This window comes from Oryctolagus cuniculus, chromosome 18 (genome assembly GCF_964237555.1).
Source record: "Oryctolagus cuniculus chromosome 18, mOryCun1.1, whole genome shotgun sequence".
Taxonomy (NCBI): Eukaryota; Metazoa; Chordata; class Mammalia; order Lagomorpha; family Leporidae; genus Oryctolagus; species Oryctolagus cuniculus.
In genome coordinates, this window is record NC_091449.1 from 66,544,550 (window position 1) to 66,572,406 (window position 27,857).

Below are 27,857 nucleotides of genomic sequence, written 5' to 3' on the forward strand. Positions count from 1 at the left end.
GGCTCCTGGCAGGCGGCGGTGGCCTTGGCTGTGAAGTGCAGATGTTTACCGCCTCCAGGCACGGCTCGGCGAGCTGGGACGTTTAAACGCTCCCAGGTGGGCCCCTCGTGGGCGTGCATGGAGGCAGATTCTTCCCTCTAGGAGGCTTCTGGTCTGCAGCCTGGGTGCCTCTGGGGTGGTCAGGCCCCGTGTTGGAGGCCAGCCTGGAGGCGGTGTGGCGTGCAGACCGGGGTGGCCCCTGTCCCGTTGGCTTGCCGCAGCTCCAGCAGTTGATGAGGTGCTGGCCGCCGGCCTCGACCGGTGGGAACTGGAGGAAGCGAGACAGGTGGCCGTGGAGCAGGCCCATGCCTGCCCTGAAGGGGCCGGCTCGGGATTGGGGAGGGTGGTGTCACCCCAGCTTCGCCGCTGTTTCTAAAGAGGTCACTGCGTCCGCCCTGTGGACCCGTGACCCTCCACAGCCCCGTCTGTTGGAGGAGGACGCTGAGACCAGCGCTGTGGGCGAGCTTGGTGAGCACCGCGTAGCTGCTCGGTGGCCCTGGCGGGATTTGAACTCGAAGCCCGAGCCCTGCTCCCTGGGATTTGCCTGGAGGAGGCGGGGCTGGAGCAAGGAAGGGGGCGGGGCGGCAAGGCGCTGGGACCAGGGTGCTCTGGGCACTCAGGGCAGCAGGTGCCTGTTGCGGGGGGGGGGGGGGCTGAGATCCTTGGATTGACAGCTGGCGGGACTTCAGAAACGTAGACCCTGCCCCTGCCCGTTCGTCCACCGCGCGGCTGTGGAGCCCCTGAGCGAGCCGTGGCAGAGCGCCGTCTGCAGTGGCCTGGGGGATGGGGGCAGGAGGACCCTTCCCAGCAGCACTGGGTCAGCTTGGGACCAGTGCGGGGGGCGTGGGGAGCTGGCCGTGAAGGGGAGGGGTCCACACGGGGAGCGTGCTCCGGACGCCACGGTCAGGGGCAGGGGTCTGTGCAGTTTCCTGTCACTTTTGCTGGTGGGGCACGGGCAGGGGTCGCCGGAAGCCGCGTGGCTGGGGACTCGGCACGGGCCTGTGCTCCCACCTGCAGCAGGCACACAGCCGCCCGGGAGCTGCCTCTCGCCCGTCCTGGCGGTGAGAAATGTCCAGAGAGGTTGAGGAACTTGCCCGGGGCCACTCAGCCTCTCTCCGTCCCCTCTGGGGCTCTAGCTGGGAAGGGGCAGTGCCTCGGGCGGGGGCGTGGCTCTTCATGTCCGTGTGTGCACCCCCCACAGAGAGAAGCAGAGCGCGGCGGGGGGGCAGAGGCCCAGAGCCCCCCACTGGTCTCCATGCCCCACTGCAGGTTCTCAGCCCTGCTGCTGGGTGGAGCCCCCTGCCCTGCTCCCCCAGCACTGCCCCGGGGCTGGGGCTTCAGCCGGGCCCTCTGCCTCCTTGCCTGCCAGTGGCCTGCCCCAGCCTCCTCTCTTGCAGGCTCTGTCCAGGGAGGGTTCTGGTTAACGGGGCGTGCAGCCGTTTACCTAAATGCACCCCGCCTCGCCGTGGGGGCGCCCTGGCCGACCCCCGGCCCGGCCCGGCCTCCTGGTGAGGAGCAGGTGTTGCAGCCTCTTGGGGCCGTGGAGTGCATCTGTCGTCGCTCCCTGTCGCGGCCCACGTGCGCGTCTGCTCCCCGGCTTTCTGTGCCCTGCCGGCTCCCTGCTCTTCAGGGAGGCCCCGGCTGCCCCTCCCCGGGCCCAGGCTCTCGGGTCACCTGGTCAGGACCAGTTGGATGAGGTGGGGGGGGAGAAGCTTCTGGAAGGTGCTGGAGGAGGCTGCCGGTCTGCTGTCCCTGGCGGCAGTTGGGCAGTGATGGGATGAGCGCCTCCCCCAGGGGTGGGGGAGGCCTGGACTTTCCCTGCTCGCGGGGGCGGGGGACTGCCCAGGAGGTCACCCTGGCCTCAACCTGGAGGCCCCGGAGATGGTGGAAGCCAGGAGGGGAGGGGGAGGCGGTCAGCAACGCTCCCTGGCCCCTCCTCTGCCTAGACCCGGGGCCCTCACCCTGGGAGGTTCGCTCTCCCTTGGTGCCTTTGAACGGTTTCCAGCTGCGTTTCCTCGGCTGGGGGTGGGGAGCCCGCGTCCCGAGCTCTGGTCCCCGTGCACCGCAGGTCGCATCTTCGTGGGAGCGGCAGAGGGGGAGACGCACCTGGCCTTTCGTTTTCTGTGTGGCTGGGGGTGGCTGTGGAGGCAGCCCTATGCACTGTGGGACCCTGGCTCCGTGTCCCCGTTTGGCAAAACGAGAGGCCTGGGGGTCCCAGGTGGCTCCAGGTGACGTCTGGCCGGCGGGGGGCGCTGTGTTGAGGAAGCTGCTGGGGCTGCGTCTGACCTGGGGGAAGGCACCGTGGTTTCCTTTTAAACGCAGTGTTTGGTGCTGGGGCCCCGTGAGATTCTGCCCGCAGAGATGACCAGTCTCGGGGGACCCGACGGGGGCGGCGTGTGTGGACTTCGCTCCCCTCCTGCCGGGGCCTTTGCGGTGACCCGAGCTGATACACGCGTGTACGTTCTGAGACGAATCGGCCGGCTCTGCCCCCCGTCCCAGGCCGTGCTGTGGGAGCTCGCCGGCCTGGTGGGGGGCAGTCAGGAAGTGCGGGGGCCATGGGAGGGTTGAGGGGCTGGGATGGGAAGGGGGTACTGGGCGTGTTCAGGGAGGGCTCCCTGGGGGAGGTGGCCCTGCAGAGGAGGTAGCCACGTGCTCCTGGTGGGGCTGGCTTCCCAGGGGGTGTTGCAGCCCCAGGAGGCACATTTGGCTTTTTCTGAGACATTTTCGTTTATTTGAAAGGGAGAGAGAGAGAGCGAGACAGAGACAGAGACATCTTCCACCCCCTGGCTCACGCCTTGGGTGCCCTCCAACAAGCAGGGCTGGGTCAGGCGGAGCCAGGAGCCTTAAACGCCACCTGGGTCTCCCGTGTGGGCGGCAGGGACCCTGGCACTCAGGCCGTCACCTGCTGCCCACTCCAGCAGTGTGGACATGGCCGCTGCCTCCACTGTCAGATCGGAACCTCAGAGGCTTCTGGGGGCTGGGACTTTAAAGCTTCCGGAATATTCAGGCAGGGGTGGGAGGTGTGGACGGAGGACATGGTGGGCACAGCCTGGGAGTCTGGGGCTTGTCCTGGAGGCCGGTTTTTGGTGTCCTTACTGAGGGTCCTGTGTGCCGGCCACTGCTGTGGCCCCGGGACCAGCAGAGAACAGATCAGACAGGTGCGGGTGACGGGCTGAGGCAGACGTGGGGTGGGGAGGACTCCGGGCCTGTGGGCGGAGCGGCCACCCCGTGGTTTTGGTCCGCCTGTAGGCGTGTGCAACCATCGCCACTGTCTGGTTCTAGAACCTTCCCATCGCCCCCCAGAGCACGGTGGGTCCCATGAGCAGTCACTCCCCGTGCTGATCCCCGCGGCCCCAGATCTGCTCGCTGTGCTGGACACGCGTGTCTGTGGTCACACGTGAGTGTGCGGCGTCTCGTGTCTGCTTCTTGCACGCGGCCTTGAGTTCTGGAGGTTCTTGCCTGTGCTGGGGGGGTGGCCCCTGCTGCCGCCTTTCCTGTGGCTGTGCAGGGTCCCCCGGGAGCGCAGCCGCCCCCTGCACTGGTGGGGGGGGGTCCGAAGCTAGAGCCCCAGCAGGCGCGTGAAAGCCGCGACAGCTCCGCTCCGTACAGATGACATCTGCTCTGAACACGTGCCGCGGGTAAGGCGGAGCGAGGGATTCTCCAAGTACCCGGTGACAGAATCGCGGTTACAGCAGCCTGGCGGAACCTGCAGCCGACTCCGCAGGGAGCGAGGCCACGGCCCGCAGCTGTGTCCGCCCTTCCCCGCCCGCCGTGTGGCCTGAGGGTTCCTTTCGCTGGCGTAGACACCAGGAAATAGCACCGCTGTGCGGCGGCCCCTCCGCGTTCCCCGCCCTGCCCCAGCAGGTGCCCGGGCACAACCTGGCCGCGGTGTGCTGGCGGCAGCAGTGCCCGCACCCTGGGATGACGGACGGACGCTCTGCAGGGGACCTGGGGGCTCAAAGATGCAGTTATTTTGTTGCCAAAAAAGAACTGAAATCCATCCGTGATTTTCCATGATGAGTATTTCCCGGGAGCTTTTTGCCCGTTGTTATTTGTTTCTTCACTTACGTGAGAGGCGCCGAGCTCTCCCGTCAGCTGGTTCTCTCCCCCCACGCCCGCACCGGCCGGGCCTGGTCAGGCTGTAGCCGGGTCTCCCTCCTGGCCCTCTGTGTGGGTGGCAGGGGCCAAGTGCCTGAGCAGTGACATGGCTGCTGCCCTCCCAGGGTCTACACTGGCAGGAAGTGGAGCCAGAGCCGCGGTGCAGGCCGGGTGCTCCCATGGGGGTTGCCGGCGTCTGGTCCGGTGTTTCAGCCTCCGGGCCGAACACCTGCCCTCCGTGGATTTTTTTAAAGACCCCTCGCGTGGAGAACTGCGCGGGGCGGCCGTGGTGCTGGGTTCTGACTCGCTCCAGCTGCAGCCCTGGGCTCCCCGAGCCCCGATCCTGGCCCCAGCACCCCCGGGGGCCTCGGGGAGACGCCGCACCTGTCTGGGCCGTCGTTTCCCGCGTTGTGAAGTGGGAGCAGGTGCGGGGCCTGGCTGAACCCTTGGCTCCTGCACAGCTGTCGGGCGCTCAGCGTCGCGCCGTCTTGCACCTGTTGGCGGGGGTGGGGGGGCTCGGTGCCCCGGGATTGCCCCCGCCCCCCGCTTGCCTTTGTTCTCTGTGCGGGGCGGGGCCCTGTTTGGAGCTCGTTGCCCGGCCGGCTGTCCTTCGGGGTTGGCACAGCCTCCTTCCTTATTGCCAGGTGCACCTGGGGGCCGCGTCCACCTGAGCAGCCACGGACCGTGAACAGGGGAGGCTGCGATGTGCTGCCCCTCACTGGGGTCGTTGGTCAGGCACAGCCGGTGACGGGGACGGGGTTCCGTCACCCCTCACCAGCCCCCTGGGTTCCGGTGACGACACAGCGAGGTGTCGGTGACAGCAGCAGATGGCGTGTGTGGTGCTCACTGGGCAGGTGCTGCCCCATCACCGCGTGGGCGCCTCCAGCAGTGCAGCGAGACAGCTTTCCTTATTTGACGGAAGAGATGACCAGGCTCAGAGAGGGGACGCCACCTGCCTGACGTCACACAGCTCAAGCCACTGTTTATGACGCTCCTTCCGGGGTTGCTGTGTGGGGAGGGCAGCCCAGTGGACGGTTAGAACGTGGTGCGTGTGGTTTGGTGGGGAGAGGGCTTCAGCCTGAAGGCAGGTGCGGAGGGCTCCCTGGAGGAGGAGCCCGATGGGTGTAAGAAGTGGTGACTGCGGGAAAGGTGTCCCTTCCAGAACGGACGTGTGGGGATGCGCGTGCGAAGCTGCCTGGTTTATTCTCGCGCGCACAGCGGGGATGTGGCGTCCAGTTTATTCCCCCTGACCGTGTTCTCCGGGTATCTTGGGAGTGTAGGAATCTCTCAGGTGCTCTGTGGTGTCGGCCTTGGAAAGCTTGGAGCATGTGTGGGGGATGGGCCACGTGTGGGGCGCGGGCCCCTGGCCCTTTCTGCGCCGTCTTCATGCTGCCACGCGTTGTCCTTGAGCCCCTGGGTCCCGTCTGGGCCCCACTCTGCCACCAGCCTCCCCCGGGCCGTCCCCTCCTCCTGCAGCCGGGGCGGGGCGGCGAGCGTGGCCCTGTGGGCAGGTGGAATCCCGTCCACTTTCCGCACAGGCTCGCCCGGCCTCGAAGCCTGCGGGGGGCCCTCCTGGTAGAGGGCAGGGCCGGGAGTGGTGCCCGCCCGGGGTTAAGTGGCACTCAGGGGAGCCGGGGTGCAGGTGGGCTCACAGCAGCTTCCAGGCCGGCACTGGGCCGGCGAGGGCGGCCGGGCCCGGCGCCCCTGAGCCCGGTGTTTTACGAGCCTTGCCAGACCCATAAACCTCGGCTGCAGCTTCCAGTGCAGACCTCTGCAGACGGGGATTAAGAGGCTTGGGAGGGGTCCTGGTGGCAGCAGGTGGAGGCCGGCGGGGGCTCCCGGGGTCCACGCTGGCAGCCGCGGGAGGCCGCAGGAGGCCGTGGGGCTCGGACCACCCGAGCGCATCCCTGGCGCGCTGCTGTGGGCTCTGGCGTCACCGCTCTGAACTCTGCGGTCCTTGGCGGCAGTCGACCCTCACAGCAGCCTCTCCAGGCCTGCGCTGTTCCTTCTGTTGTGCCATTGTGCGTCCCAGGGTCGCCGTGAACGGGGGCGCGCACCGCGGCGGCACGGGCCCTGGGCACCCCATCAGTCTGACTGTGTGTCTGGGCTCCGGCTGCAGGGGGCGCCGCTCTGAGAAAGGAGCCAGCCTTGCCTGTTGCTCCCGGGAGCCGGGAATGTCTTCCCAGGTCTCCGACGTGTGTGCAGAGTGACCGCCCGACTTACCGCCTCCATCTGCCTCGCTGGGAGCTGCCCGGCCTCCCGGCAGAGGGCGCCGCTGCTGCCCTGCCCCCCCCACCCCGTGTCCCTCCCAGAACCCCATGCTCCTTCCGTTTCGTGGGTGTGTCCGGGGTGGACACAGGCTCTGGTGTTGCCGCCTCCCTCTGGGTGTCGTTTCTGGATTCCACTTGCTGGGGAGCTTCCTGCTAACCCGAGAAGCCAGGCCCGCGCTGGCTGCTTACCTGTCACTCGGGGGAACGGGGACCCCCGCACGCCTTTCTCCAGGGGTGCAGCCGGCTCAGTGCAGGTCTTGAGGAAGGCGGGCCAGGGTGGCCGGCGTGCAGGGGCTGCTGGGGGTGGCATCCTCCTTGGGTGGGGCTGGTTACTCCCGCACCCCACGTCCCCTCACGCACCCCGGCACCCTCACACATAGGCATGTTTGCATGCACACAGCCGCTTTGGGGCCAAGGGTCTCAGAGAAGCCCCCTTCCTAGGCTTTGCAGTGCTGTGATTGTTGGACAGCCAGAGCTGGGTCCCCACCTGCTCTGGGCAAAGGACCCCGGCCCCCGGGAGCCCCAGACGCCTGCAGGCGCTCGCTCGTTGGGCCTGTGTCAGCCCCTGACTCCAGCTCCGAGCTTTTCGGGTGAATCCTTCCTGGCCTCTCATATCAGGAGCCCCGCCCCTCCCCCCGCGGCAGGAACGGAGTCTTCCCCTCGCTGGGTCCCCTGGTCTGGGAGTGCTTCTGGGAGCTCATGCTCACAGCCGGGGGTCCTCAGGGCTCCCGGAGCTCTGACGGGGGATGCGGCGTCACAGTACCGGGCCACACGTGCTCCTCCACCCGTCCTGCCCCAGCTCGTGTCCATGCACCCCCCACACTGTCCCGAGCACTCGTCTGCGTGCAGCTGCTTCCCGTGGGACAGCCAGCAGCACTTGCTTTTCCGCTTCGTCCCCTGACGTCGTCGTGTTGAGTCTCTGCAGCGAGGGAGACGAAGGAGCTACGCTGGGGTTTTGTCCCCTGGCCTTTCTTCTGTGCACCGTGCGCACGGGAGTGGCTGTTTTCAAAGAGTGTCACCACGGGCAGATCCACAGTTGCAAGATCAGAGCCTCGGAGAAGACGGGGACTGGGGGAAAGCAGTGCAAAGGGCGAGCAGTCTGCGTGGTTCTGGGAGCCGTTGCTGCCAGAGCAAACCGGCTTTGTCCACAGTTGCCACCTGCCCTGCCCGGTGGCCCTTGCTGCATTGCTTCCTTGAGCGGAAGGGAAGCTTGGCCGCTGTCCTGGTGCACTGAGGGCGCATTCTCCTGGGAGGTCTGTTTCTTCTGTGGTCAGTTTCACGCTGTTTTGTCCGTGTCAGTCACTTTGTATGACTTGTTCAAGGTATCCCGTGTTACCCTTCCAGCGTCTGTAGGTTCTGTGCTGATGTCCCTGCTTCGTTGTGATAGTCTTTGCTTTTTTAAAAAAAGATTTATAGATTTATTTATTTAAAGGCAGAGTGACAGGGTGAGCCAGCTGCTGGTTCACTCCCCAGATGAGTACAACAGCTGGAGCTGGCCAGGTGGAAGCCAGGAGCTTCTTCCAGGTCTCCCATGTGGGTGTCAGGGACCCAAGCGCTTGGGCCATCCTCCACTGCCTTAGCAGGGAACTGATTCGGAAGCAGAGCAACCAGGACTTGAACCGGCGCTCCGATACGGGAGCACAGGCAGTGACAACCCACTGCACCACAATGCCAGCCTTCTGCCTTCTTGGTCAGTCTAACTGGAGGTTTACCAACTTTACTGATTCTTCAAAAGGCTTAAATGGTAGAGGTTACACCTCCTTAAAGTTCTCAGACCAGCCCTGCTGAAATTCATGTAATTCCCTGTGCACCTGTAACTTTCCTTGCTGTATCTTTGCAAGTCTAGAAGAATTGTGTGTAGGGGCTGGCGCTGTGGTGAGCGGGTAAAGCCGCTGGCTGCAGTGCCAGTATCCCATGTGGGTGCCGGTTTGAGTTTGAGCTGTAGCACTTCCAGTCCAGCTCTCTGCTGTGGCCTGGAAAAGCAGTGGAGGATGGCCCAAGTACTTGGCCCTGCAGCTGCGTGGGAGGCCTGGAAGAAGCCCCTGACTCCTGGCTTGGCTTTTGCAACCATGTGGGGAGTGAACCAGCAGATGGAAGACCTCTCTCTCTCTCTCTCTCTCTGTCTCTCCCTCTCTTTCTGTAATGTTGCCTTTCAAATAAATACAATACCTCTTTAAAGAAAAAAAGGAAATGTCTGTAGAACACCAGGCCTCATCTGAGTTTCCAGAGCTTAAGGACACTCTGTGAAGCTGAGAGTCTGAGTCGAGCTGCTGAGTGAGTGATTTCTCTCCTGCCCTTGTCTTGCGCCCTGGGGAGGGCAGGGTGGTGCATCCTTTGGCCTGAAGGGGCTTTTTTTTGCTAGGTGTGAAAGATGCTAATAGATATTCTAACGCAGAGAAGAAAGCTGTTGTTTTAGAACTGAAGACTGTCATGGGTTGTTGGCTGAGTTACTTGGAACCTGCATACTTAGTAATGCTACATTGTCTTTGTTTCTCAGTGTATCTGCTATTTAGAGTATTTGTGGCTTTCAGTGCGCCTGCTACAAGGTATACTTCTGTCCATAACCTTGGCTGACAGTCCCAGGACCCTCCTCAGTGCCTTCCTTTGGCCGAGGTGAGGGGATGCTGTGCCCCGTGCCCTGTGGGGCCATTGTGAGCGTGGCTTTGCCGTGTGGATGGTGGACATACAAGCCGGGCTGGGCGGGGGGCACAGAGCTGTTTCTGACAACAGCTGGTGTCTCCCAGGCTGTCCGTGCACGCCTCGTGGCTCTGATGTCATGGCAGCTGGCCTCGGGGGGCGGGGCCGGCGGGCAGCCTGGAGGGACCTCGGCTCTGAGTGAAGCTCCCGGTGTGGGGGACCTGGCAGGAGGTGGAGGGGGCACTGCTGTGTGGCTTCCTGAGGTCGGCTCCGTGACGCGGGGAAGGCTGGCACAGCAGGGATGCAGGCGGCCCTGAAAAGTCTCCGTCCTCGCACCCCCAGAGCCTGCAGTCCTTCTGGAGCCCCCGGCACTCCCGTGCACGCGCACACATGCTGCCTGTGCCGTGTGCTGCTGTCTTGTCGCCGAGAACATCAGGGGGCTGCGGCTGGGGGCTATGGGCAGGGTCCTTGGTGCGAATCCCACCCTTGCTGGCTGTGTGTTCTTGGGCTGTGGGTGCACCTCTGTGCTGTGACCCCCTCCCCCCATGCGGGCAGCACGTGCCGCGGGAGTCGTGCTAGAGCGAGTCCGAGCCGAGTGCCGGCTCCCCTGCCGCCCGCATCCTCTGTAGCAGCCGGTTACCTGGTAGCCCTGCGTGGTGACAGCCGGCGGCTTCCGGTTTGTAGATAGGGTGGCTCGGCAGTGCCGCCTTTGACTCTGACCCTCACCTGCGCCTCTGCTGTCTCCCCCTGGTGACTCAGCTCATCAGATGGGGGGCCCGGCTGCCTCGCTGGCCTGCAGCAAGGGGCCAGAGAGGTGACACAGCGTCACGGCCAGGGTCGCTGTGACCAGGTGTTGAGTTGACATCATCCAGTTGTAAGTGCTCACGTGTCTGTGTGTGTGTGTGTGCGCATGCGCACTTCTCTGCGTTGCCTACTGCATTCTACAAAGAGGAAGAGGCGGTCAGGGAGCCTGGGGCTCAGCCAGGACCACACAGCCAGCAGGCAGCAGAGCTGGGCTCCGGCCGCACGCCAGTGACCGCTGCAGGAGAAGCCCCGTTACTCTGAGTCCCTTCCCCGAGCCTCTGGCTGCATGCCCTGGTGGTCTCTACTGCAGCTGCGAGCCCAGACCCTGGACAGCTGGAGTCTGGCAGCGCTAGTCCCGGGGCTGGTGCCGTGCGTGGGAGGTCGAGCCTCTGCCTGCAGTGCCAGCATCCCATGTGAGTGCTCATTCCAGTCCCACCTGCTGCTCTTCCGATCCAGCGCCCTGCTAATGCACCTGGGAGAGCAGTGGACTTGGGCCCCTGCACCCACGTGGGAGACCCAGAGGAAGCTCCTGGCTTTGGATCGGCCTACGTCCAGCCATTGTGGCCATTGTGGGAGTGAACCAGCGGGTGGAGGCCCCCTCCCCCACCCCGTCTAATTCTGCCGCTCAAATAAATGAATCCTCACAAAAAGGCCAGTCCTGGGACGCTGGGTGCTCCATTCCACAGACGAGAAAACCAAGGCTCAGAGCAGTTACTTGTTTTGCCACGTGGCCCCCGGTAGTCAGAGCCGGTTTGGGCCTGTTTGCTGTGGCTCGGAATGTGGCAGGGGCCTCGGTGAGCCTCTTTATGGGGGTCACGTGGACAGAGGACGCTGTTGACTGCAAAGTCTCAGGAAGGAGAGCGGGGCGCAGGGAGATGGAACGTTCTGGAAGGGTCTGAGCCGGAGGTGACCTTGCATGCTTGGCCTGCCCCCGAGGGGGTGCCAGGAAGCACAGCGACTCAGGGCCAGGCTGATTTCTCTGCACGTGCCAGTGTGTTTGGGAAACTGCATTAAAGAGTGATCGCAGGATCTTCTGCACCGCGACTTATCAGTGCCTTAAGTGACCCGGTGCTGGGCAGTGCAGGAAACACACAGGCTCCTGGGAAGGGGGAGCCGCGCCCCTGCCGCCGCCGCCGCCTCACGGCCCACGTGTCTCTGCACGCGTGAGGATGGCGAGGGAGCAACACGCACGGGCGAGGCGAGCCTCAGGCTGCGGGATCTTGGGTGATTTATGACTTTTAATATAAGACTAAGAAATCAAGGAGCTGAACTCTGTGCACACAGAAGCCCTTGTGTGTTTGGAGCAGGGCTGGGGCCCGGGTGACAGCAGCGGACGAAGCAGGACTGGGAGAGGGTGGGCACTGCGTGGCCGTCCCGGGCAGGGTTGGCGGCCAGCTCGGGGGCCGGGGCAGCCTCTCAGCCTCCTGCTCCCCCGAGGCCCAGCCACCGCCCTGGGTGGCACAGCAGCCATGCTGTGCTGGCTTGGGGCGTTGCACTGTGTGCACCTCGCGTTGGTTGCTGTCCATGGCGTTGTCAGCAGCACCTGGGCGGCTGTGTTGGCCCTGCCTGCACAGGGGAAGGCCGACTCCAGTGTGTGTGTCTTTCCCTGTGAGGGGTAGAGCCGTGCCAGGTCCAGCGCGCCGTGGACCTGCTGCCCTTCCCGCGGCTCAGGGGGGTGCAGAGCTCCTCCCAGGCAGCCCTGCTTCCCCCGAGCCACGCCCTGCCTCGTGGCTCCCCCGTGGCACGTGCACGACCTCGTGTTCACACCCGGGATGCCTGCGGGATTCACAGTGCCTCGGTGGGCAGCTCCGTGGGTCCTGGATTGAGATCAGCGAAACTCATCTGCAGGTCATCCTGGCACTGGTTCCCCCGAGGTCACGGAGCGGGGGTGGCTGTGTCCAGCTGCCTGGGGGGCGGGCGCTATATGGGCGGCTGAGGCCCCAGGACAGGATGCGGCAGCCACTTGGTGACCTTGGGCCGGGCACTCGTGTGTTTCCTGCTGAGAACTGGGCACGGGTCACTCACCGATCGCCGGTTCTTGAGCACTTTCAATGCGCCAGGCACGGGGAGAACTGACCGCACCCCGTGGACCCAGGGCCTGGCGGGGAGGCTGGGCAGATGGACCGGTGGTGTGGGGCCTTAGGCACGAGAGCTGTGTGGGGGTCGACGTGGGATGGGGAGGGCTGTGACTCCCCAGCCCTTCCAGCGTCCAGATTCCAAACCTTCATCATGCTCTATGGAGTAAGACCCACAGCTGGCCAGCTCCTGAGTGCCCTTGTGAGCAGGCCACCGGGAGCTGTGGCCGTGGGCCGTCAGGGCCCCCCGGGAACCCTTGAGCCCGCGGCAGCTGGCCGCCTTCTCCCCAGGATCCAGGCACTGGTCCCAGTATCCCCATCAGGTCACCTTGGAGCCAGCCACGGATCCACTGGCCTGGGGAAGATTCTAAGGCTCTGGGGGTGGCCCCCACCCTCCCATGACAGCTGGACACCCGGGGCCCGGAAGGGAGGGGCGGCCCTGGGCCTCGCAGTTGGCGTGGTGGCAGGGCGGTGCGGCTGGGGGGCTGTGTGGTGTGCCTCCCCTTGGCCTTGGGAGTGGCTTGCCCCATGCCGCCCCCTCGTCTCCTCCCCACTTCCTGCCCTGGGCACCTCCGACGGGCGCATCCTTCCCTCAGGGCCCCTGAGCTGGTGGCTGCGGCCCAGCCCTCAGGGACACGTGCCTCTGGGTGTGCAGAGGGGGGAGGTGGGTGAGCGGGGGCCGCGTGCCCTCCACAAGCGTTTTCTCGCCAGCAGCGGCGCCCAGGCTGGGGCTGTGGAGCCGGGAACTGAGCCAGGAAGAAGTGAGCGGGCAGCTTGCAGGTGACGGGGGCCGGGCGGGAAGGAGGTGGCCTGGGTCTGTGCTGGCCGGAGGCTGCAGTGAGGCCTGCACGGGGCTGGGCGCTCCCGCAGGGGTGCCCCGATGCCTTCAGGGTGCTGTATCTTCCTGGGAGAGCCCCACCCGGCTCTGGGTGCCCCCGATTTTCCTGCAGAGGACCCTGCCCCGGCCCCTCCCTCGCCTCCCCTTCTTGGCAGACCTCCCCTGGCTCGGCAGAACGCGGGCTGGGAGTGGGGTCCCTCCTGTCCGCCAGCAGCGCTCCGAGGGCATGGGCACTCGGGGCCTTAGGCCAGCGGGCTCGAGGGAGGGACAGGATTTAGCTGGGGATGAAAACGCGGCTGCATCTGGCCCGAGTGGTGCAGAGTGACGTTCGCCCCTCCGCCCGGCTCCCTGCGTGTGTGCGTTCCCTCCTGTCCGCGGCCGCGCTCCTGCGGACTCCCAGCCTGCGCCTCTGCCCCTCACCCGCTCTAGCATCGGAGTTTGGGAGCTGAGGATCCGGGTCTCCCACGTCGGTGCAGGGGCCCAAGCACTTGGGGCGTCTTCTGCTGCTTCCCCAGGCGCATCAGCGGGGAGCCGGATTGGAGGTGGAGCAGCCAGGACTGGACCCGGCGCTGGGGAGGATGCCAGCGCCTGAAGTGGTGACTCCACCCCCGGGCCACAGCGCGAGCCGCCCCCTTCTCCTTCTGACCTGAATAAAAGCAGCCAAGGGCGGCCGCCTGCCTTTCACCTTGTCTGTGTTGTCAGGACGGCCCTGCCCCCGCCTCACCTGCTGCCTCGCTCCTTGTCTGTCTCCCCCCACCCCAGCTTCGGGTACACGTGGGTCTCACTTTTCTCCTGCGCAGCGCTTGTCCTTGTGGGCCGATTTGGTCTTTCTGGAGGGCCCTGAGTTCCGTGGGGCAGCCACCTCTGCAAATAGGAGCCCTCGGTGTCCCCACACCCCTGCGGCCAGTGCGTCTTCCTCCAGGGGGCACAGCCGGGATCAGCCCGGCCCCTCCGCCCCCTCTGCCCTGGGTGGCTATCTGCAGGTGCGCCTGGGTGATGTGCCGGGAGGGGCCTGCAGGCCAGGCGTTGAGTGACAGTGTCGCTCCCGAAGCCCGAGCCGCAGGGCTCCGATCCTCTCGGTCTTGCCCGGAGACACCTCGGGCTGGCGCGTCGCTCACAGCTTGCCTGCTTAATGGAGAGTCTGGTCCTCATGAAAGCTATTTTTTAAAAAGATTGATTTATTTATTTGAAAGGCAGAGCTACAGAGAGGCAGAGAGGCAGAGAGAGAGAGGGAGGTAGAGAGAGGTCTTCCATCTGCTAGTTCATTCCCCAGATGCTCAGCCGGAGCTGAGCCCATCCAAAGCCAGGAGCCAGGAGCTTCTTCCGGTCTCCCACATCGGTGCAGGGGCCCAAGGACCTGGGCCATCTTCTACTGCTTTCTCAGGCCATAGCAGAGAGATGGTCAGAAATGTAGCAGCTGGGACTCGAACTGGTGCCCATGTGGGATTCTGGCACTGCAGGAGGTGGCTTTATCCTCTATGCCACAGCGCCGGCCCCAAAGTTTGTATCTTTTTACTCAAGAGGTAGACCAAGGGCTCCCATCCCCAAATGCCTGCAACGGCTGGGACTAGATGGGGCCGAAGCCAGGAGCTGGGGACTCCATCCAGGTCTCCCACGGGGGTGGCAGGGACCCACATACCTGAGCAGGGAGCTGGAGGCAGGAGCTGAAAGCAGGAACAGCCGGGGAGCTCCAGCGTGGGACCGACACGGCCGCCTGCAGGCTAACACCCACTCCGCGGCCATTTGAAAGGGGTGCTGTTCTGTCTGTGAACCTGGCCTGTGGGTGCCGCTCAGGCCAAGCCCTGGGCAGGTGCGTGTCTCAGTGGAGCTGGGTGAGGCCAGTTTGGTTTTTGTTGTGTGGACCCACAGTCCCCTCTCTGGCATCAGGGAGTGAACCTGGGCCTGGGGCCCGTGGGCAGCACCCCGGGGTCTCACCTGCGGTTTTCCTGCATCTGAGATCAACGTTGGTCTTGGGGGCTGGCGCTGTGGGGTAGTGGGAGAAACTCCACTTCCACTAGCGCTCCCGCTATTGCACCTGGGAAAGCAGTGGAGGGCGGCCCAGGTGCCTGGGGCCCTGCACTCACGTGGGAGACCCGGATGGAGCTCCTGGCTCCTGGCTTCAGCCTGGCTTAGCATAGGCTGTTGGGACCATTTGGGGAGTGAACCAGGGGCTAGAAGACCTCTCTCTCTCTGGCCGTTCCTCTCTGTATAACTCTGACTTTCAAATATATAAATCTTAAAAAAAAAAAAAAAAAAAAAGGTGGTCTTGTGGCCGCGGGCAGTTGGGTGGCCGGATGATTTGTCGTGTCAGGTTGCTTTTCGGTTGTCTGAGCCTTTGAGGATTCCCAGCGGGACCGGAGGAAGGGAGAGCTGCGGGGGGGGGGGGGGCCCGGCTGTGCCAGGGCTGCAGGAGTCGTGGACAGATGGAGTGACAGCTGTGCCCGTTCGCCGTGAGCTTTCCGAAGGACTTCGGTTCCCGTCGGCGGGCAGGATAGTGGGTTTTTAGTGTTCTGTGAGTGGGTCGATGAACAGGAAAACCCTGCTCACTGCAGCCCCGGTGGGCGGTGTGGGGTGCCACCGGCCGTGCGCTCAGGGGTCGTCCGAGCTCAGGAGGCCCCATCTGGGCCCCCGGCCGGGCCACAGGCTCTTGTCAGCTCCGAGATCTGGGTGTGCAGGAGCTGGAACTGGGCCGCCAGGGCCGTCCCTGCCCCAGGACCCCTCCTGCTCAGACCCCAGTGCCTTTTGGGAGGAAGGGCCCCAGTGTTCAGGGCTTGCCGGGGGCTTCCTGGCCAGCTCCTCTGAGCCCAGGCACGGGCACCTGTGGCCCTGTGCTGGCGCTTCTCTGTCTGCCTGTGGCATTGGCACCGGGGGCCCGGCTTCCAGAGCCCTGGACAGCTGCTGCCTGGCTGTCGGAGTGGGGTGGGGGCCATTGGCCAGCGCCTCCCAGCCGGCCCCGGGGAGCATGGGGGCTCCGGAGCAGGACCCTGTCATGGGCTTGGGGCCACCAGCAGTCACGGGTGCCCTTTGGCCCTCTCGACAGATCCACAGGTGGCCTCCTGTCCCTGGAGGGCTGGGAGAGCCCCACAGAGGAGGGAGGTCCTGAGGGTGAGAGGCCGGGGCCGGCGGGGTGGGGGGACGATTGACCTTGTCCGTGACAGCACCGGGCAGCTGCCATCGGGGCTGACGGAAGTCACATCAGTTGCCCTGTGTGCCTGCTGGGCACCCCCTGCGGAGTCCAGTCACTGTGTCCCTGGCCCGGGAGGTGGGCGCAGGGGTCAGGTCCCTCCACTGCGTGGCGACGGTTCCCAGGCCTCCTGGCCCTGGCCCAGCTCAGGGGAAGGCCAGCCAGCCCTGTCCTCCCGGCACAGTGTCTGTGCGTCCCTGGGCGGGCTGTGCCCGGCTGGTGCTGGCTGCAGCTTCTTCCCGAGATGCCCACTGCCCTGGCTCTGAGCTCTGGCCAGGCCCGGGCTGCACCCAGCCCCCACCCCTTGGTGTCTGCTTGGGACGCCCCGCCCCCGGCCCTGCTGGGCCCGGCCTTCTCCTGCCATGTCCTGCGTGCGGCGGCTGGGCCGGGGCGGGGTCGGCAGCCGCAGGTGTGTCCAGGAGCAAACACCGCCCGTGGTGAGGAGTATTCTTGGTAAATGGTGTGCATGGGGCAGGCGCTGGGGATGGGCGGAGGTGCCAGGAGCCCACGCGGGAGCCAGGGCCACCTGTGTGCTCCCGTGGCACAGGTCACGTGGCTCTGCCTCGAGGGACTCTGAGCAGGGAGGAGGGAGAGTGGCGGCTCTGAGGGCGCCACCACCATTTCACAGATGACACAAGTGAGGCCGCAGCGAGATTGCTGGACCACGTGCTTCATCCGTCCCACGTGCCCGACGTGTAGCTCCAGCGTACCCAGGGCGGCCACCCCCCTCACCCTGGTGGGGAGCCTGCCCGGGGACAGCTGCTCCTCCAGCCCTGCCTCCCCCACCCCGGACACCCCCCGAGTGCATTGAGGCAGCAGGCGGCCTCCGTGTCCCCTGGGCCTGTGTGTCGGCCACCTGGGCAGGGCGTCCCTGTGCCTCAGTCCTCACCATGGCGGGGGTGGCCACACAGCGTCGGATGGACCACGTGGTGTCTGCCCACGTGCCCATGTGCTGGGCACGGCTGTGAGCATCGTGTGTCCGATGTGTTTCCAGCTCTCACAGGGGTTTGGTTCCCAAGGGATGGAACTGCTGGGTGCTGGGCCAGTCCTATGTGAAGCTGTTTGAGAGAGAAAGAGAGAGAGAGAGAGAGAGACAGACAGACAAAGCTCCCATGCACTGGTTCGCTCCCCGAATGCCTGCAGCCGCTGGACCTGGACTAGACTGAAGCCGGCAGCCGGGCGCTCATTCCAGGTGTCCCAGGTGGGAGGCAGGGACCCGAGCACGTCACCCATCACCGGCCGCCTCCCGGGGTGTGCACAGAAGCTGGGATCGGGAGCTGGCGCCCCCACAGGGGATGGGGTCCTGGGACTTGGCTGTGCACCCCCAGGCCCAGTGCCCGCCCCGGGAGCCGGCGGTTGCAGGCGAGTTCGGTCCTCCGTGGCGTTGCCAGCTTTTCTCGTCTTCTGGCGCTGGCTGCGGCCGTCCTGGTGGCCTGAGCCAGCCTCTCATCGCTCTTCCGAGTTCGAACGGTGGCCTTTCATCCCCAGAGCTGAGGCTGAGCTGCAGGAGTGGACCCGAGTCGCCCCGCAGCACTGCCCTGCCGGCTGCTGCCTGCTCCCCACGCGCAGGCAGCCAGAGGCGCGGTGTGCCGGGGTCCTGGGACAGCTCCCGCTGGGGCCTGCAGCCCCGGTGTCGGGAGTGGAAGCCCTGGCCAGGGCACTTTGGTGGGCAGCCCTTAACCCCCCGAGAATGTTCTGGAAGGGCTCGCCTGAAACACGCCCACTCTCGTTCCTTTGGGCAGGTGCGTGTGTGTCAGCTCGTCCATCCTCAGGCAAGGGCCGTCACCACGTCTCTGTTTCACGGTCGGGGAAGCCAAAGCCCAGAGAGTGTAGCCCACCAGCCCGAGACTGCACAGCTGAGGCAGGTGTGGCCGTCACGGCCCCCCCAGTACTCGTCGCGGCTGTCCCTTCCCCAGCCAGGGGTCTCGGGTGTTCTGTGGTGGGCGGCAGAGGTGGCAGGGCCCCCTCATTGGTGGACACATGTCCATTTGGACCCTCAGTTGTGCGGCACGGGGCCGGCCGTGATGGCCTCGCCGACGCAGGGGGAGGCAGTTAGATGGACCACCGAGTGACCTTCCCCGGTCTTCCACATCATTCATTCATCCGTGGGTTCCTTCATTCATGGGTCCTCACTGAGGGCGATCGTGGGCCTGAGCACATGGACACATGAGCAACACCAGAGGTCGCCGTGCCTCGCGGGGCCGCCGGTCTGGCTGGGGGGACAACGATGTCGGTGACAAGCCTGCCTAGGGCTTCCTGCAGGAGGCGGCCGCAGACCGGCCAGGGGGAGTGAACCAGGAAGTAGAGGGAGCTTCTAGCATCCAGGTGCTGGGGATGGTGCGTGCAAAGGGCCTGGGGCAGGGCTGTGTGTGGAAGGAGCAGGCTGTGATTTCGCGGGGGCTTCCGCTGGGGCAGCTCTGGCTCCCGTTGCCTCTTCTGAGTTTCTGGAGGAGGCGGCAGGTGCAGCGGCACATCCCTAGCCTGACCTGAGCCGGCAGGGGCTGGCCAGAGGCGGGGGCAGCGTTGACTCCTGGCCGGGGTTGGCACGGGAAGCTTCTTGGGTGGCCTTGCACTTCCTGCTGGAGGCGCCAGGAGGGGCTGCGGTGCCATGAAAGGCCTGGGCGGGGCCACAGAAAATGGGTGCCTGCCCCTGCCCCGCCCCTGCCCCTGCCCCGCCCCTGCCCTCCCCCTGCCCCTGCCTGGGGCCTGCCCCGCCCCTGCCTTCTCCCTGCCTCTGCCTCTGCCCCTGCCCCTGCCCCACCCCGCCCTGCCCCTTCCTGGGGCCTGCCCTGCTCCTGCCCTGCCCCTGCCCTCCCCCTGCCCCTGCCCCACCCCGCCCTGCCCCTGCCTGGGGCCTGCCCTGCTCCTGCCCTGCCCCTGCCCTGCCGTCGCCCTGACCCAGCCCTGCCGTCGCCCTGACCCAGCCCCGCCCCTGCCCTCCCCCTGCCTCTGCCCCTGCCCCACCCCACCCTGCCCTGCCCCTGCCCCGCCCCTGCCCGCTTGGCATCCCAGCTCCTCCCCGGCCGCAGCCGCTCCATCTGCAGTGCCTCCTTGACAAAGAGGCAGCTTCCAGGCCCCCAGAATGGAGGCACTGGCCCCCGCCACCCCAGGTTCTTGCCCTCGCCCCTGTCCACAGGCCCCCGCCCAGCCCGCCCATTGTTATCCCAGGAAAAGTGCAAATCCCCAGCCAGAGTGGGCGAGAGGCTCGGCAGTGCAGGGAGATGCTGCGGGTCTCTGCTGCCCTGAGCATGGACCACAGGCTGAGCCGTGTGCCGTGTGCAGGCTGAGCCGTGTGCCCTGTGCAGGCTGAGCCGTGTGCCGTGTGCAGGCTGAGCCGTGTGCCGTGTGCAGGCTGACCTGTGTGCCGTGCACAGGCTGACCGGTGGTGACACGCAGGCTGTATGGGCTGAGCCCGTGTGCAGGCTGAGCCATGTGCCGTGTGCAGGCTGAGCCGTGTGCCATGTGCAGGCTGACCCGTGTGCCGAGTGCAGGCTGACCCCTGGTGACATGTTACGGGCTGTACGGGCTGACCTGTGTGACATGTTAGCTCTGAGGGCCCCACCTCCGGCTCCTGGCAGGCTGCACTGGGCTCCGCGCCGAGGGTGTGTGTCCGTGTCTGCCGCCTCCCCTTTCTCTGTGAGAGTGAGCTGCAGCCGGTGCCCCCTGCCCTCCCGAGGACACTGCCCCCTGCCCTGTAGGCCAGGCTTCCAGAGGCCAGGCGGGGACCCCGTCTGCTCGGCCACTCAGCCATGCTGCCGGCCCGGTGGCGGTGGCACAAACAGGACAGGTGCCGTTGGAGCCGGCAGTGCGGCGGGGAGGGAGGCGCCGGCAGTGGGGCGCGGAACCGATGCAGAGCCCCTCCCCACTCACGGAGGCCTTGGGGCCACCACGCGCCCTGCCCCGACCCCTGCTTTGGGGTCTGCCCGGTGGGGGGAGGCGCGGCCCCCACCTCTGACCGCGTGAGGCCAGCGCTGTGTTAGGGAGCCCGCCCGGAGCCGCCGCGGGCCAGGCTGCGTGGGGCTGCTCTCAGGGTGGGGCCGCCCGGTGTCTGTCCCTGCAGCGCCACGCAGGCTGGGTGGCCTCACAGGAGGGCTTCCCGCTGGGCCCCCTTGGGCCGAGGAAGTTGAGGGGCAGCAGGTGCCCAGGCCACAGTCCCTGTGCCACGTGGAGCGGCCTGGGCTGGGAGTCAGGGCGCCACCTCCACCTGGAGCAGCGCAGCCTGCCCAGAGGGGCCTCGGCGGCACCTGCTGCTCCGTGCCTGGCCCATCAGCCGCTTGGCCCGTGTCCTGCTGCCCTGTGTCTGAGGCCCTCGGGCTGGACCACACCACGGGATCGGTAGCGCTGCGCCGGCCCTGGTGGCCGAGGCAGCAGAGGCTGAGGGGACCTGCCCCTCCCCCTGAGCAGGTGCCAGGCCCAGAGGTGGCCCCGTGGCGTCTAAGCTGACGCTGTCTGGGGCTGGTGCTGTGTGGGTTTGGACAGGTGATCCCGGGAGAGGACACCGCAGTAGATGCGTGAAGAGAGATTGACATGAAAACTGCGAAAATCCCCCAAAATGACGGTGCTGGAGAAGTTGCAGGAATTGTGCCCCTCCGTGTCACGGGGGGCGGCCGAGATCTGTCTCCTCCGTGCACCCGTGCCGAGGGCTTGGGAGCGCCGCACCCTTGACCCCGTGACCCCACTTCTGGAAACGAACCCCAAGGAGGTGTTTGTGGGAGTGAAGGCACTGCCGTTAGTAAGAGCGGGGGGACTGCACGTGTCCCGCGGTCAGGGTGCTGGAGCCCAGCCGTGTGTCCCCGGGGCGGGTGTCGCATAGCCCATGTTGGCATGTGCTGAGCCCACGTCCCTGCGGGGGGAGGTGCAGGGGCCGGGGACTTGGGAAGTGGACGTGGCTGGGTTTTGGACGGAGTGGGTGCCCCCTGTTGAAACCCCCTTGAATGTTGGCGCCATGTTGTCTTAGCGTTCGTGGGAGGGAGACACTTGTCACTGGAGCTTGTCATCTGCCCCTGGTCTGGCTGTGCTGCCTCAGGGCAGGGGGCGGGAGTTGTCTCTGGGCCTCGCTGCCTTCACTGTGAAGGGGCTCCTCTGCCCGGGGAGGGGCTGTGCCCCCTGGCCCTGGTAGGGGCGGGACTGAGGCAGGGTTTGCTGGCTCAGGCTGCAGGGGGCATTGATTGAGCACTTCCTGTATGCAGATGGTGTGGCCGAATCTCCCGCCCGGTGTTGGGTGAGGGCTCCGCCTCCTCCCCGGGGCGGGGGGGGGGGGGAGCCTGGCCCTGCCCTTCCCACCCCAGACAGCCCAGGAGGACCCTGGCGTCCCTGTGCCGCTGTCGCTCTCAGGGAGATCCCTGCCAAGCGAGGGTTACTGACAGGCGGGGGTCCCCGTCCCTCGCCGTGGCCTGGGGCCGTGAGGAGCTGCGCTGCCGCCCTGTCCCTGTCCCTGTGCGTCGCGGGGCCTCTGGGCTGTCAGGTCTGGGCAGCCCCTCCTGGGAGCCCTGGTCACTCGGGGAGCCGGCTCGCTCTGGCCTGGAGCAACCAGCGGTGGAGGGACGGTGTGAGGATGGAGGGGGTGGCCGGGGAGCCTGCTCGGCTCCGGGTACCTGCGAGGTGGGTGTCGGGCATTGAAGCCACCCGGCTCCTGAGACCCAGAGCAGGAGCTGCCCCGGGCTGCTGGGCGCCGCCCTGGACCAAGGAAGCAGGTGGCTGTCCGGTGCACGCCGTGGCCGTGGCAGTGTGCCCCAGTGTCCCACAGATGTCTCTGAGGATGTCCCCTGCTTGCCGGGTGACCAGAGGAGGCGCGGCTGCAGGCGGCGGCCTCTGGGCAGCCCTCCCATGGGGGGCTTCCTGCTATTCTGAGCCCTCTGAACCCCCTCCTCCCCTCCCCTGCAGGGGCACTTCCGGAAGTGGCGGGGCTGGGTTCCCGGGAGCCCGTGTGACCGTGAAGTCGCCTCCTGGGCTCCAGCCCGGCAGTGGGTGCAGGGCTGCGGCTCGGGGCGGCAGGCAGAGAAGCCAGGCCGTCGGCAGCTGGGCCGGCTCTGTCCTGTGGGAACCACGGCCCCGTCCACCGCACCCAGGTCCTCTCTGGCTGCTGGTGAGGGAGGGACGCTCGGAAGGGCCATCTTGGGCAGCTCTCGCCGGGCTGGGAGCTGGCACGGGCGCCGCCCTCTGGGTACGTGATATCCCATAATAGGCTCTGCTGTTTGAGCGCTTGGTGACAGGAGAGATTGACTTCATGCAGGGATTGGGTTGCGTCTCTGCGTGGCGGCTTCTGTTGGCCCGGGGAAAGTCCCCCCGAAGCCAGGTCGCGTGGGTGTCGTCAGGTTACCACGGGGTCACCCTGGGTTAGGGTGCGGGTCGTGTCCTGAGGAGACGGAGGGTTTGAGGACACAGATGCACTGCCAGGAGGACGTGTGGGGACCCGGCAGCGTGCAGCCAGCGACACGGGCACCCCCGGGGCCTAGAGAGGAGCAGGACCCCAAGCCCAGGACCTCCAAGCCCCAGGAACGTGGAATCCTTGCAACCCTCAGGCAGTGGGGGGGACTCTGACTGTCCCCAGCCGCCGGAGGTGGGGTCACCTTCCCCGGGCCCTGGGACGCTCAAGTGCACACGCCTTGGAGGCCCCCCGTGGCTCCACAGCCCACGGCCGCTCACACTCCCACACGCGTGTCTCGGCAGAGCTTCGTCCCTGCGGGCCCCGCATGTGTGGGGTCTCGGGGTGCAGGGGGCCTGCGGGAGGCCAGGTGGGCAGGGCGACTGGAAGCAGGGCTGGCTCCGTCCCTCCCACGCCCCCCCAGCCCCAGGTGTGAGCTCTGAGGGCTCACGGTGAGGGCCCCACGGTGAGGGAGCTGGGTGTTCAGAGCCTGGGTGGTCACTCGGGCCGGCAGTCACTCGGAGCCCTCAGGGCAGCACAGGTCGGGGGCGCTGTGGCCGCAGTCCCGTGGCTTCAGCTTGGACTTTGGGTCTGGACCAGACCCCTGCCCCCTGCCCTGCCTGGCCAGCCCCTGGACGCCGGCACTGGGAGATCTTGCCGGGCCCCTGGGCCGTGGGACAGTGTCCCTGCCTGTGCAGGTGTGGCCGGGAGCCGTGCTGGTGGGCAGCCAGCGTCAGCTGGTCCCGCAGGTGGTCGGGAAGCGTGGAGCGCGTCCGGCTGAGCACAGCCGGGGCCCCGGATTAACTCGTGTGACCCTCCCTGCGGCCGCGGAGGAGGCGCCGGGCCGAGCGGCTCGGCTGGGCTGTCTTCCCGCCGTGCGCAGCTGTGCAGACATGGCGTCTGAGCGCAGCTGTTGACCTGCTCGGCGCGGTGTGCTGGGCCCCCGCTGTCTCCGGTGGGCCCATCCCCAGGAGAGACCCCTTCCCAGCGCTCTGCCTCCATTCCCCCCACCTCCCTGGGGCGTGTCGGGGCGCCGGGCTGGGCGGCCCATGGCAGGTGTGGGCCTGGGGGCTGTCAGGGTCGGGAGAGGTGTGAGGATTGACAAGGTGGCCTGGAGGGGCGGGTCCCGGATGGCCACTGAACCCTGGGATAGCCTTGGTAGCTGCTGCAGCCCCCCCCCCCGCCTCAGTTTCCCTGTATGGAGATGGCATGGCGAAGTGGCCCGGTGACCTGGCACCTCTCACAGGCTGCACCCGGGGTGACAGCTGGGAGGGTGGGTGGCAAGGCAGGACCTAGCAGAGCGCTCAGCCGCACTGCACCCTGGGAGCCAGCTGGGGTCCACTCCAGCGGCTGCTGCAGAAGCGTGGTCCAGCTGACCCAGACGCCTCGGGGCCTGAGAGCGCCGTCCAGGCTGGCAGTCCTGCGAGACGGCCCCAGCCCCGGGGCACCCGAAGGCCGAGGTGGGCGGCCTCGGCTGCTCCTCTGTCAGCTGCTCCGTTCTCCCAGTTTCATGGGGGGGGGGTCCCCAGGCAAACAGTGAATGTGACGTGTGCAGCCACACAGCCCACATGTGGGGGGAGGCGTCGGGGCTGGACCCGTGAGCTTGGCTGGGGCTGCCCGTGTGTGCATACGGTGTGTGGTGTGTGCGTGGTGTGTGTGTCGTGGGTTTGCGTGTTGTGCATGTTCGTGTGTGTCGTGGGTTTGCATGATGTGTGTCGTGTTTGCGTGTTGTGTGTGTTTGCATGTCGTGTGTGTTGCGTGTGGTGGTGTCCCTTTGGTGCCGTGGCAGCCTCTGGGTGCTGTTTGCTCACAGGGAAGGTGGGCGTGGTAAGGAGCCTTGTCTAAGGTGGGAGCTGCCGAGGGGCGTCCATGCACCCAGCCCCGAGAGGAGGCCGTGGGGACGAGCCGCTGTGTGAGTGGGTGGGCCCTGGAGCCAGCGGCGGTGCCCAGGTCCCAGTGCTGGGGCCGCTGTGTGGCATGGGCAGGTGGCTTAACCTCTGGGGTCCGATTCTCGCCTGTGAGATGAGGGCGGGTGCCCAGGGGAGCTGGCAGCAGGCGCACCTGTTCCTGCCTCGGGCTCCAGCCGGCCGCCCTCTGCCTGCCGCCCGCTGCCCGCTGCCCGCTGTCCTGGGCCCCCCGCCCTCTGCCTGCCGCCCGCTGCCTGCTGCCCTGGGCCCCCCGACCTCTGCCTGCTGCCCTGGGCCCCCTGACCTCTGCCTGCTGCCCTGGGCCCCCCGACCTCTGCCTGCTGCCCTGGGCCCCCCGACCTCTGCCTGCTGCCCTGCGCCCTCTGCCCTGCGCCTTCTGCCCACTGCCTGCCGCCCGCTGCCTGCTGCCCTGGGCCCCCCGACCTCTGCCTGCTGCCCTGCGCCCCCCGACCTCTGCCTGCTGCCCTGCGCCCTCTGCCCTGCGCCCTCTGCCCACTGCCTGCTGCCCTCTGCCTGCCGCCCTGTGCCCTGTGCCCTCTGCCCTCCACCCACTGCCCTCCGTCCGCCGTCCTGTGCCCTCCACCCTCTGCCTGCCGCCTTGCGCCCTCTGCCTTCTGCCCTGTGCCTGTGGCCCTCTGCCCTCTGCCCTCTACCCTCCCCCCTCTGCCCTCTGCCCTCCACCCGCCACGGGGCACGAGCAGCGTCTGCCCAAGGCATCCTCCCCTGTCTGTCTCACCTGCCACCTCCTCCCAGAAGCCCTCCGTGAGCACTGTGGTTCTCTGTGTTCTCATTGTGCGGGGGTCGTTTCCTGCGGGGTCTCTGCTGTCGGGATCCTGTACGTCTGGAACCCTGGCTCCATGTGGCGCCATGTGGCTCCGTGTGGCTCCCTGTGACGTCATCTGTAACTCACAGAGCACACCCGCACCTCCCGAGACTGAGCTGGAATCCAGTGTACGCTGAGCCGGGCGTGGTCCTGGGGTGCAGGTCAACGCGTGTGCCCAGCTTGCGGGTGAGACTCGGCCTGGGCGTGGGGGACCTCCCCTGGGTGTGCACTCAGCTCCGCCCTTGCTGCGGGGGCGGCCCCGTCAGTCACGGTCCACCTCTCGGCCTCCTTTTCTTCTTCTGTTTTGTTAAACACTTTATTATTTTATTTTTGGAAGAGAGAGGGAGAAACCATCTGTTGGTTCGCTCCCCGATGACTACAGTGGCCAGCACTGGGCCAGGCAGAAGCTTCCTCCCAGTCTCCCATGTGGTTGCAGGGCCCAAGCACCTGGGCCATCCTCCACTGCCTTCCCAGGCCACAGCAGGGAGCTGGACCGGAAGTAGAGCAACCGGTGCCCATGTGGGATGCCCGTGTCGCAGGTGGCAGCCGCCTCGGCCTCACTTTTCAAACTGAGTGGAGGACAAGGATAAGTGCAGGTGCACGGAGGTCGGGTGAGGGAGCTCAGCCCCGCTCTGGCCCCCCTGGGGTGGGGCGGGGCAGGTGGGGGTGGGGCAGGGCAGGGTGGCTCCACCCCCCGGGGCCGGCCCCTGCCCCGCATGACCCTCTGTGTCGTCTTTATTTCTCCTGCAACCTCAGTGCCTGGTGTCTGTGTCTTGCCCCAAACGAATGGCCGCGCGCAGGTCAGGGCCCGCCCTGTGTGTGCTGCGCGTCCGTGTGGGTACTGTGTCCTGTTGGGAGTCTTCGGTCTGTCCAGGGTGATCCTTGGGGGTGCTGGAAAGTAGATTTGGGGTCTGGGGTCAGAACCCCTGCGTGGGATGACCGGGCCCAGGAGCGCTGGCCCCTCGTGTGGCCGTCCTGGAGTCTGTGCCGCCGGCAGGGCTGCCCTGTGTCCCCCAGCAACCCCCGCTCGTAGCTCCGCGTGCCCGTCACACCCCCATCCATGCACCTGACCTGTCCCCCAGGGCCCTTTCTTTGCCTCCTGAATTTTCCCGATTGCATCTGGGGCGGCCCCTCCTGGGTCTCTGTCCTGCCTGCCTCTGCCCATTTCACAGACACGTTCACCAAAGGCCCAGAACCGTGCTACTCTGTTTGTGCGCTGGCGGCGGGGGGGGGGGGGGGCAGGCTGTGCCGGCCTCCTGGCCCTCGAGGGGATGGCGGTCTCTTTGGGACAGGTGGGCGGCACTTCCCAGGGTTCCCACAGCCCGGGGGGAGGGGGCCAGCTGCCACTTCCAGCTACTGCAGGGGGGCCCTGGTGGCCGCCCTGTGCCCGGGTCAGCCTCAGCTGCCCAGGCTGGGGGCCCGTGGGTACTTGCATCATGTCAGAGGCTCGTCCTGGCCGGGGCACCAAGTCCCCAGCCTCAGCCCCTCCCCCGGCCCCCTCTCTCAGGACGCAGGGGATGGGGAATCCCAGCCTGCACCCGCAGCCCTCCATGCCGGGGGCTGTCAGACCCCCCCCCCGCCTCCGCCCGCCGTGGGTGGCTGTAAAAATAGCGCTGGGTTTCAGCGAGCGCTGGGGGGCGGGCCCGGCCTCCCCGCTCCTGGAGGAATTACCAAGCCCACGTTGCCAGCAGCCTTGGCTGGGAGAGGCCAGCGTGGCTCCAGGCCGGCGAGCGGCGCGGCGCAGATGGAAACACCATCGCCCCCGGCTCGCAGACTGTTTGATTTATTTTAAACCCAAGCAGATGGCTGCGACAGGGGTTTGTTTAAGTTCAGCTCAGAGCCGGGCCCGCGGCCAGGAGCCCGGGGCTGCCGCGCCAGAAAATTTTCAATGACTTTGGTCATCAAACCACCTCTTCCCTCCCGTCTGGCTTCACCCCGCCACACACGGGGCCTCCCGCGGCCCTCGCCGGCTCCCTGCCCTCGGGCTCGGGGACTCGGTCACGCCGCCCTGGGCTCCGGCCTCACCTTCCAGCCCCCCACCCCACCCGCCTTTCTCACTGCTGCCCTGGCTCTGTCTGTCTCAGTCTCTGTCCGCCGTGTGCGTGGGGGTCTCTCCCTCTGCGGCTCTGTTTCTGTGTCTTTCTCACTCTGGCACTGCCCGGTTCTCTCTCTCCCCCTCTGTGTGTCTCTGTCTCTTTCTGGGTCTCTCTCTCATTCTGTCTTGCTGCCTCGTTCTCTCTCTCTCTCTCTCTGGCTCACTGCTGTCCTCTCCCACCACTTCCTCCCCGTCTTGCACCGTCTCAGGAGCCCTCCCCACACTGTGCCCCTGCCCCCTGCTTCCGCTACCTCCGCCCGCGCCCGCCCCAGCCCGGCAGGCACACGGGAGAACAGCCAAGGCTTTGTGGCCGTGCAGCGTCCCTGGCCGTCCCCTCTCAGAGACACCGTGGCTGGGAAAACCAGGCCCCAGCTGTAAAACCCTGGAGCTGGCCGGACCTCCAGGTCAGGGGCTTGGCCCCCGGAGGCAGGGAGACCGGGCCAGTGGCCTCTGGGTCACAAGGTCGCCGTCTGCAGCTGTCCCCGTGCTGGCCCGGGGGCCTGGGCTCTGCCGAGCAGCCCCACTGCACCCCACGCCCTGCTGGGGAGCCAGCTGAGGGCTGTGGGCACTGTCCACACGCTGACGTGCTCACGCTCACACATGGATGTGCACGCTTGTCCACGCACACACCACATGTATGCACACAGGCACACACTTGTCCACATACACGTCACACGCACGCAGATGCACATGCTTGTCCAT

The 27,857-nt window shown here is 66.6% G+C and overlaps 1 protein-coding gene across 4 annotated transcripts in view; it reads left to right on the plus strand.

Moving 5' to 3' along the window:
* The window catches only part of GSE1 (Gse1 coiled-coil protein), a 299,545-nt gene that overhangs the window by 3,097 nt on the left and 268,591 nt on the right, over positions 1–27,857 (plus strand). The gene's annotated exons all lie outside the window — the stretch shown is intronic.